Raw genomic sequence first — 10,989 nt, forward strand, 5'->3', positions numbered from 1 at the left:
CCAGCTCGCCACCAGCCCCGCGACCACCGCTTTGACTAGACTACTCTGGCTGGACATCACATCCAATCAAGGCGCTCAACCACTCCGACAACCACACGATGGCACAGTACAGCGAAGTGGCAGACTCGACGTCAGTCACGTCAGCGCCCTGCCATCCACGACGGGACTGTGCAGGGGTTACCGGCTACTGTGCTACCTAAACTCCTGCACCAAGGACGAACACGATGTGGGGAGTCAGAACTGAGTTCCTGTGACCTCGGGACTAGCGGACCGACCGCTCCGCCTCGCTCGAGACCCCCGATAGGCCTCGGATGAACTGACCGAGTTCCGCCTCGCCCGAGACTCTCGGTAGGGCCTCGGGCGAACTGGCCGTGCTTCGCCTCTCCCAAGGCTGGGCTCGTCCCGCAACCTCATCGCCTCCGCCTCAAACATCGCTTTGGCCGGCTGTCGCATCCAATTAATGCGCCCAGCTACACCCACTACGTAAGCCACGATCGGCAGTGTGCCACGACAGGAGCGACGGGACAACGGTCAAATCGCCTTTTTACCATCCCTTACTGACAATACAGGGTACCGTATCCTGTAGACGCACGTTCCGCACTGTTTCGCCTAAATCAACTACGACGATGGCCGCCAAGACCCCGCATTACCACCTGTAAAGGCCTCGGCACAGCGGGTCTCGGCCTCAGCGCAGCGGGTCTCGACACAACCGACTACAGCGGCCACCAGGCCCCGGCACTTCAGTCAACAAATGTACAGGAGCACAGCATGTCGCCGGCCTTGGAAACCACACCGACTAGACACCGACGGGAACTCCCACGACGCCACGCTGCTCCAGGGAGCAGAATACGTCAGCAAATAGTAGCCTTCTCATGTACTTCTGGCTTCCTCCTTGTGGCTATAAAAGGAGGTAGCCGGTACCATTTCTAGGCAGAGGAGAACGACAAGTAGAAAGAGGAACTCAAACTACACGCTTCTACGCTGCTTGAGAACAACGCCTCAAGCAGCCCGCACCACCCCGGCCGAGACCTGGGGCTAGCTCCCTCTCTCACCTAGCTTGTAACCCCCTACTACGAGCACTCCGGTGCAAGGAATACAAGATCGATCTCTCAGACTGGACGTAGGGCCTCGATTGCCTGAACCAGTATAAACCTTGTATCTCTTTGCATCACCATCCGGGATAGGGGCACGTAGCACAAATTCACTAGTCGGTTGAGGACCCCCGGTCCGAAACACCGACACATGGCATCCATGATATGATTGGATGGCATGCCTACTCCTATCTTTCCCATGTAGGACAACACTATTCTAAAATTGACCAAGGAGTTCATTACCATCGATCCAAACAGCTGCCACCTCTGAAGCCATCGGCACGTTGTATGTCCTTTGGTCCAATCGTTGATCAAGGTTAAGTGTGAGACGATAGTTCTAGAGATGTTTAGCCTGCCTCATACTCCTCAAATGTTGTGAGTACGGGTTGTCATGAAGGATGGCCACCAATCTCTCTATAACTTCTTTTATCTTTTTGGTACTTCTCTTCCTGACACCTTCAGTATCGATGCTCAAGGCTCGGAACATCATCATAGAAGTAAAGCTCAAGATGTCTAGGCTCCTTACCATCTTCTCTCCCAAATGACCTTATGTTGTGATAGATCATGCCATGTGCAAGGAAGGTATATATGCCACTGTTTCTGATGTTAGCAGTAGCACTGTCAAGGAGACTGTAGAGGGAAGTGAAAGAGAAGTGGCCATTGAAAAAATTGATATTGTTATGGAAGTGCCTAGCGTCCGTGTTGGAGCTCATCCAAAGCCTCATGAGCTAGTCTGGTATGATGGGTGCATTCAGTTCGACCTTTCCGCTGCGGCAACAGAACCCAGGAGGTTCTTTTGGAAACCTCTTAGCACTGTAATGATGGCAATCCGAGACAGGTTTTAGCATGTGTGTCTCCTTGGGCATGTTACTATACACCTTTTCATACGGGTCAGGTACTTTAGGGTTAGAAGCTGCGTCTTCCTCAGGAGTATCACTTTGGACATCATCATCTAATTCCTCTGTTGAAATGACATTTGAGCATAAAAATAAAGGTTAGATAAAGGAGTGGATGTTTAGAAAGGTATTCGGTATTTGGTACAAATACCTTGCCCAGCAAATAGGTATCCCTCATCCTCTTCCTCAACATCTTCAAATATATTGCCCTCATCATCGTTTGTGATCGTCACAGTGCCATGAGATATTACAACTTGGGTAACAATAAAGGAAAGCAAATACTGTAAAGAATGTTAAAAGTAGTGCAGATTATCTATGTCATCAAATAATGGTTGTGCAGGTGTAGCTGATGCATTTTGATTGCTTGGTCCAGCATTTTCTGTCAATCACATAATGGACATGGTTGAGATAGAAATAAAGTTGTTTCATGTGAAGGAACATGGGTAAAGAGACCTCGTTACTTACCGTTGTTGGTAATGGTTGACTGAGGTAAGGGCATTTCTTCATCCACATGTTTTTTAGTCATGCATTCATCATCATTGTTAGCTACTCCCGTGTTTCGAACGATGCGGCGCTCAAACACAGTGTTACGACGGGCTAACAATGCATGTCTTTGCCCAGATGGAACATTTTGTCTATGTGTCATATGACCAGGCAGTATATCACCACATCCATCATCATCATCATTTGTCTCCTCAGTAGCTTGTGGGAAGCAAATAGGTGTTGCGGTGGATTGTAGGATAACCCAATCGCTGGGGCTTACTGTGGGTCCATGAGGCTCAGATGAGTTTGCAGTGGGCCACACCATCTTTGGATTAAAGAGTGGATTCTCCATTGCGATGGACTCACTGTTTAAGGTGTGTTTCTTCACCTCCATGGAGCGGTTTGTAGTCACTTTCATTGCCCATGAGATGGAGTTTTATTGTAAAGCCTCTGTCGTCTGCGCCTTTGTTCCCGTTGCTCAGGTGTCATGTTTGCATATGTCATCCTCTTCCTTGCACGATCGGCCATGACTTGCTCATTTGTTAATTGTCTCTTACATGAAGCATCAGTGCGTTGTGACTGCATTTCTTGATTAACAATGCTACGAGCAGTAATTACTTCATCGTCATCACCTACATAGCTGTGTTTAAATTAAAATAGTAGCAAGACAACCAGAGCACACCAGATATCCATCAATGATCCTCTCGCTGTATATAAAGCTATTGATAGATTCGCCAACACAAAAATGTAGGCGATGATGCCATATAAACAACAGTTGAATTACTGATATCTGATTGGATATATCATCAATATTAATTACATGGAGTGAATCATTCCTATGCAACCAATCATATGTTTTATTAGAATCCATATTTTCCTTGTTTGATCCATCCTGACCATCTACCAATTGTGACACAGCACGTATGAGTAACATCAATAGTATAGTAATATCTATATTATTACTCAACAACGTCTCTACTATACTACCATTGGTAGTTTCAATATGTAGGTGTTGCCCCTTTTTTCTTTTATATGTTTCTCGACGTTTTTATTTCTTTCGTCCCTTTTCTCTTGAGACATTGCGAGCCATTGAGCCTTTTCTCTTTCTCTCTTGCGTTCTCCAGCATCACTTCCTGCAGTGTTACATCCAGATACTTTAATTATCATTAATAATATAAACAATACGTTGAATTTAACATAATATAGTAAAAGGATGATTTATTTTGTTTACCTCCATTAGTAGTGTTAGTCTTGTCACCCAATGGTGCTGGAGAGCCACTATTTTCCATTGAATTAACCATCAAATGCCTCAGAATCTTACGGTAATTATTAGGTGAGAAACAAAAAGGCAAGTTAGTGCTACATGTTGGCCTACCAAATAATGCCACCGAGCGGTCGGGCTACACAACAGGTAGGACTCAGGAATGTCTTTTGGGTGGTTACACAGAGGAAGTGAACCAGTTACAATCTCTAAAATAAAGCCCTTGTTTGATCAGTGCAACATTCAGTTCAGTGCAACAGTTTGTGTGCTTAGAAAGAATTTGATTTTTCAGTGTTCTGTTATTCCAATCATGGTGTATATTTTTCCACTACTTGTTTGACCATATGCAAAAACACTTGCGGTAACAAACAAATACTTTGATTCAAAAAAAATTGGAGTAAGATAGGAAGCAGGTGTTGACTCACAGTTAATGCCACTAACTACAGAGAGGGCAACTCCTTTGGCCCCTTTCTCGTATACTTCTTTGGTATTACAGTCAGAACGAAATACCCTATCTGCAAATGAACAGAGTTGTGTTGTGTCAAATAAGTTGCACATAACAACATAGCTGGAAAGAAAGGGACTGTGTAGTGCATACTTGTGAAAAGAGCAAAGTAAACACCACCGACTATCTGTACTCTAGCCAGATAAAAATCTGCCCACTACAATGAAATCGTACGGTTAAATTTCAGGGGAGTTTCTTTATGATAAAATAGTTTCTTAGGGGACCATCTTGCTACACTGAAAGAGTCACTTTAGGTTGTTCATACCATTACTCCAAAATCAACTTAGCCAAGGTGTTTTCACTGGTAGCACCAGATGCCTTACAGAAATACTACACAGAATTTCTACCCCTTAAATGTCATCAACACAAGCACAATATTTTTTGTAAAAGACACCTTGAGACTAGCAAATTTTCATGCTGCAAGTGAATTTCAATTCAGTAAATGTCCATCAATTCTATCCCTCACGCACCCTGTCACAGAATCTAGGAAGGGTAAATCCATGTTTGTTGGGATAGAAACGCAGAAGAACAATCCAATAGGTGGGCTCTTTATTATGCTGAAAACCCTAGGGATGCAAATATTTTATACTCTTCATATACCTCAGAGTGCAAATTCTTTCTAAGCACACAAACTTACCATCAGAGTTGAAAAATCAAAATCACTGAGTAACGACCTATTGATAGACAGCAAAAAGTATGGCACTGAACAGAATTAGGATGTGTACCCGCAAATGGATGGATGTGCTTGATTTTATAGAATGGTATCTTGAGAGGTCAACGCAGGAGGTGCCTAACCTGAACAGCAATGGCAACTGAAAATTTCAGAGTAGTTCATATCTTGTTGCTGCAGCAACTGGCTATCAATTTTTTTTCTTTCTAGGTGCCTGACATAGGTTAGCAAGCAATCTCATAAATGAGAACTCCCATGCAGAATGACGGAGAGAGCCAATACTAAATAACTCAACTTCTGAACAAATTAGGACTGAAACTAAACCTCTGTAATTGGCAGTGAGGATATAAAATTCATTGGAGCCTAAATAATAGTTATGAATGAATTTTCATCATCACAAATTATATTTTCTGTGCAGACAGACACGTAATGGAAACCGAATATAGTTTGTTATGACTAAGAGGCCAAAATTCAGCTTTCGCTAAAAAACTATCATAAATGCTGAATGACAAGAGTATACATCAAGATTGGTGCTCAATTGAATTTAATTTTAACAATGTCAATGAAATCCAATCAGTCATTAGAAGCCTATAAGTTGTATGCGTTGCAAAGCATATTTGAACAAAGGAGGAGATCATGGCATTTGAAGTTTTCAAGTGTATTTCACCATACTATTTATTGAAGCCAATTATTAGTACTACATAAGTCTAAGGGGAGAAACACTAAAACATCAATCTGTCACAAGATAGGAAAATGCCATAAGTGTCAAATCAGCAAAGGAATCGGCCAATATAAAAAAACTTATAATGAGCGGTTTGTAGCTTTACTGTCAGACAGAGTAGCATCAATTCTCAGTTTCAGTTTACAGGATGCCTATTTTAGGTAAAAGGAAAGGATATTTATTTTAGCTTATAGGATAGATATATATTACAGATCTCAATTTAAAGGTTGTAGCTATCAGTTTAGTTATTTGATACAAAGAGACTTCGAAACTTAGATGATCCCCATTGAACCAGCCTATTAAACTCAACACAAGATTTCATAAAAAACAGAGGAACAAGATGCAGCACTACGCCAATTCCAACAGGAACCGAAACAAAGTGGAGTATGTACCTGTTACTTACAGTGAGGAGTGGTTGCCTGCAAGAGATCAAGTCTCCAGGGACGTCATAAGGAAATCCATGTATAGGAAATTATAGGGTCAAAACGAAGGTAGCAGTTTTCAGTATTGATGTCTCATGTATTGATGCAAGCCTATGGAAAAATGGAAAATTATTGCCATGATTAGCATATGGTACATATAATGCTCATGTGTAGAACAAGGTTTCAATACAACAACAAAGAAATTATTCATAAATTAGTTTGAAGTCTTCATATGTTTGATATATGGTAGCTTACTGAAAATGTTGCACCCTAAAAACGAGGAAGAAACTGTTACAATCAAACAAGAAAACCTCATTTTTATTGTATACGGCTCAACCTCAAGCTATAAATAGTTCACTGAGTCGTATTTTATCAATAGAAAAGTTCAGCTTGCCTCACTTCACTACCTTCTCTCATTTCCTGCAACAGTAAGACGCAGTCTAGAGAAAGCCAGAAAGGTATACCATTTTTCCATTAACTTACAAGTATGCACCGGTAATTCTCTAAAGAATCCTTAATATGAGTACTTGTCAGAAAACATTAAAGCAATGAATGGCACTGGAAAAAATCAGTTAACATACATTACTCATATATGCTTATATTATGGTGCTCAAAACAGCAACTGCATTGGCTGGATCACAATACCTGATTTTAGAGCAGATCTGAACACGTACAGGTAGGAATATGGAGCAGCATGGTTGAACTATGGTGTGCTGTAAATGGGTTATTTGCCCCATGTGCTAATTGAATTTGATATATGCTTCTGTAGTTCACTAAAACAAATATTTAAAAATCGTGTCTATTTTTCATTTTGGGTGTATGGTTAGGTACATTAGCAGATTTACTCACAAACATAAAACCTTCCAAATAATACAAGCTTTGAACATGTTCCAATATAAAAAATTGGGAAATCAGTAAATAAAAAATTAAAAAAAAACTTGCAATGACGTGGGTACAGACCAGACAACCACAGAGTAACTTCAGTTCTTAGTTACAGGTTAACTACAGTTCTCAGTTTGAGGTTAACTTCAGTTATCAGTTTCAGGTGCAATCCTGGACTCCTGGTAGTTATCCCAACAATGAAGATCTTAATGGGTTAAAGACCTATCTAACAAGTGTCTGAACTATCAAGTTGCAATTCAAAAAAGAGAACTATCAAGTTGCAACAAAATTTCAGTGTTCAGATAAAAATTCAGAGTTCGAGCTTTATTCATCTGTTATCAGTGTGAAAGAGAAAGAAATCATTGGTGGGGGAGATGGATGGCAATGGGCTTTGGTTCTGCATGAATACTTGGTGGCGAAGTTGGCCCCCGAATCACACAATTAACAACTGTAATCACATACCTCACTTAGTGATGGCAACGCTACTGGTGCACCGGTCCCCGCTGGTCGTGGCTGAGGAACTGAGGTGCGGCGACGTGGCAGGAATGGCATCGGGACATCGCGGTGGCGGCGGCTAGGCGACGTCGTCCGACGGCTTTGCGGTCACGGGCGCAGGGTCCGCAGGAGCCGCGTCGCGTCTGGCAGCGGCCCGTCCGACGGCGACAGCGGCTTTGCGTGGTCGTCCTCGGTCGTCCGACGGCTTTGCGTTCATGGGCGTAGGGGTCGCAGGCGCCTTGTCGCGTCCGGCAGCGGCCCGTCCGACGGCGACAGCGGCTTGGCGAGGTCGCCCGGTGGCTTTGCAGTCGCGGGCGCAGGGGTCGCAAGCGTAGCGTCGTGTCCAGTAGCGTCCGGCGGCGGTTCCTTGGAGCGAGATGAGCTGGGAGCTGGGCGTCGTGCGTGGGCGGTGGTTCTCTCAAGCGAGACGAGAGGGGCAGGGGCTGTGGTTCCTTAAGGAGAGGAGAGGCGGCGTGGGAGAAACTTTTTTTTTTCGAGTGACTTTTTTTTACCGCGGCTTGACCACAGGAGTCGACATTTTTTCCCCGAGCGACGCAATTAGGGAGGCAGGCCGATTAGTTTCGCGAAGACGATAACATTTGACTCTTTTTAGTTGTAATATATATATATATATATATATATATATATATATATATATATATATATATATATATATAAAAGATAAGATAAGATAGATAGACTAACTCATCTTCAAAAAAAATCGTAACTTCTATATATGGATATGAACTCGGATATAGATACAATTTATATTAAAGCTGTAGAGGAAAAAGAGATATGCACCTTTTTATTTCATGGCATTCTCATTGAGGACGTAATTGAAAAGTGCTAGGAATTAAAATGGATGCCTCCCTCAAGAATTGAAAAGTGCTCTAGCATGAGAATCAAGCAATCTAGCCATCAAAACAATTGAAAAGCTATAAATTTAAAGGAGTGGATGCTTGTTACTGACCTTAAAGCAAGAAGATCATGCTCATGCTTCAAAATCCAAGATCTTCCATGAGAATTTTGGTGAAAAATGGCCACAACAATGGTGGGAGAGGTAGGGAAAGACATCTCCTTGGCTAAGTGTGATCCAGATGGAAGGGAGAAGGAAGAAGGACGTCGGCTTTTGTACTCACTACGGGATACAGGAGCTTTGCCGAGTGCCAAGGGCACTCGGTAAAGCCCCAAAAACACTCGGCAAAGCCACTCGGCAAACGACACTCGGCATAGATTTTAACGGCAAAGAGCTGTTTGTCGAGTGTCAATCGTCGGGCACTCGGCAAAGACTACGCCGAGTGCCAAAAAAACACTCGGCAAATATTTTCAGAAAAAAATAAAAAAAAAACAAGTCGCCGGCGGCACCACCACGCCGTCGCCGCCGTCACCACCACCACCACCACCACCACCAAAGCCGCCGGCCACCACCACCACCACCACGCCCCACCGCCGCCGCCGCCGCCACCACCACCACCACCAAAAAGCAGCCACCACCACCACGCCGCGCCGTCAGCCACCACCACCACCACAACCAAAGCCGCCGCCACCACCACCACACCACGCCGCCCGCCGCCAGATCCAGCCGCCACCGGTCGGATCTAGGAGATTGTGGGTCTTATCCGACCAGGAGAAGAAGAAGGGGAGGGGAGGGCCCGCCGCCACCTACCGAATCTGGGAGAGGGAGGGACGGATTCGGCCGGGTGAAGAAGAAGGGGAGGGGAGGGGCGCCGGCGGGGGAAGAAGAAGGGGGAGGGGAGGGGCGCCGGCGGGGGAAGAAGGAAGGGGAGGGGCGCCTGCCGGGTAAGAGGAAGGGGGACGGGAGGGGCGCCTGCCGGGAAAGAAGAAGGGGGAGGGGCGGGGCGCCGGTGGCAGCGGCAGGGAGAGGAGGGGCGCTGGGGTCAGGAGGGGAGGGGTGCCCGCCGGGGAAGAAGAAGGGGGAGGGGGAGGGGCGGGGCGCCGGCGGCGGCGGCAGGGAGAGGAGGGGCGCTGGGGCCGGGAGGGGAGGGGCGTTGGGGAAGAAGAAGGACGGGGTGCTTGGGAGGTGTGCTGGGGCCGGTTAATTAAGTAGGATTTTGTCCTTTGCCGAGTGTCCTAGATCTGGGCACTCGGCAAAGTTTTTTTTATTTTTTTTCTTCTTCTTTCCCAGAAAAAAGATTTTATTTCTTTGCCGAGTGCAAAAAAGAAAACACTCGGCAAACACCCTCTTTGTCTAGTGTTTTTTTTACACTCGGTAAACCCCCTCTTTGCCGAGTGTTTTTTTTTTTTGCCGAGTGTTTTTAGCGTAGCACTTGGCAAAGAACTTATTCGCTGAGTGCCCGAAGGAATACACTCGATAAATATAAAAACACTTGGTAAATTTAAGGATTCCGGTAGTGACTGTGCACCTATCACTATGGATTCAATCCAAAAGCCGACAGTGATAGCATAACATCACTGTCGGCTCAAGTCACCAGCTAGCAGTGGCAGTGGCAGTGGCAGCGACAGGCCCAGCCCTGGGGTGGGGCGGGGTGGGAGGGACAGGTGTCCCAGGCCCAGGGAGCTGATGGGCCCCTTCCGAGATATGCATTCAGTACCAGCACTAGTACTCAGCGTCTCAGCCCAAGCCCAAACGCAAACACGACACGCATTCAGCTCCGCGTGAGTCGCGAGTCGCGACGACGCGGCTTCCTTCGAGTTCAATTGGACTTCCGCGACTTCTCCGCTTCCTTCCTCCGCGAGCCATCGTGGCAGCGTCCCAGCAAGTCGCCGGCCGGGCACTCCGCGCGACCGCGCACTGCAGTACGGCAGGCGGCAGCATCACCATCAGTCAGGCAGGCCGCACCGACGTGATCGGTGATCTCTTGTCTCTGTTCAAGTCCGATTCCATCACGGCATCACAACACCATCAGGCAGGCCGCAGGCGGTAGCAAGCCAGCAGTCAGGATTGAGGTACGTGACATCTTATCTCTGTCCAATTCCATAATCTGTCCAATTCCCTATTTTACGAAGTTGCAGTTAATAATTGTTTCTCCAATTTTAACAGGACCATGTCATATCTGTCGGGCAATGACAAAAGAAAGAAGAAAACATGCAAATAGATGACTTAATACAATCACAGAATGGGGTTCTACATAAATGTGAGTGATCGTGAGTATGTATTTAATTCAGTTTACTATTTATTAGCACGTGTATATGTATATATATAGTACTCCTAGTATTATTATATTTATACAAAAAGGTCCAAAATTTTAGTGCGTTATAGGTCTAAAAATACTCAGGACCAGCCCTAGGCAGTGATGAGGACCTTCACACTACTAGTTTTTGGAGGTCCCCCATCATTTTCTAATTATCAAGTCAGCCAACAGTGAAGGTTAGTTCTATAGTAGCGTAGAGCCTCTTTACAATGCAATAATCTAAACTTTTACCGTGCACACGTGTGGCACCATAACGAAATTACCAAGCCTCTTCAGCCACACACGGCAAGAGAATCGAAATGCAGCTAGATACATACTCCAGCCAGGAATTGTCAGTGCAGTGCTCATTATATCGTAGGTAGGGATCACACGAGACGCCGTAGCCCAGAA

The 10,989-nt window shown here is 45.3% G+C and overlaps 1 pseudogene; it reads right to left on the reverse strand.

The window, feature by feature from the left end:
• Positions 1–1,819: 1,819 nt before the first annotated feature.
• Positions 1,820–4,265, reverse strand: LOC136503866 (uncharacterized; annotated as a pseudogene).
• Between the last annotated feature and the right edge of the window lie 6,724 nt (positions 4,266–10,989).

This window comes from Miscanthus floridulus, chromosome 14 (genome assembly GCF_019320115.1).
Source record: "Miscanthus floridulus cultivar M001 chromosome 14, ASM1932011v1, whole genome shotgun sequence".
Taxonomy (NCBI): Eukaryota; Viridiplantae; Streptophyta; class Magnoliopsida; order Poales; family Poaceae; genus Miscanthus; species Miscanthus floridulus.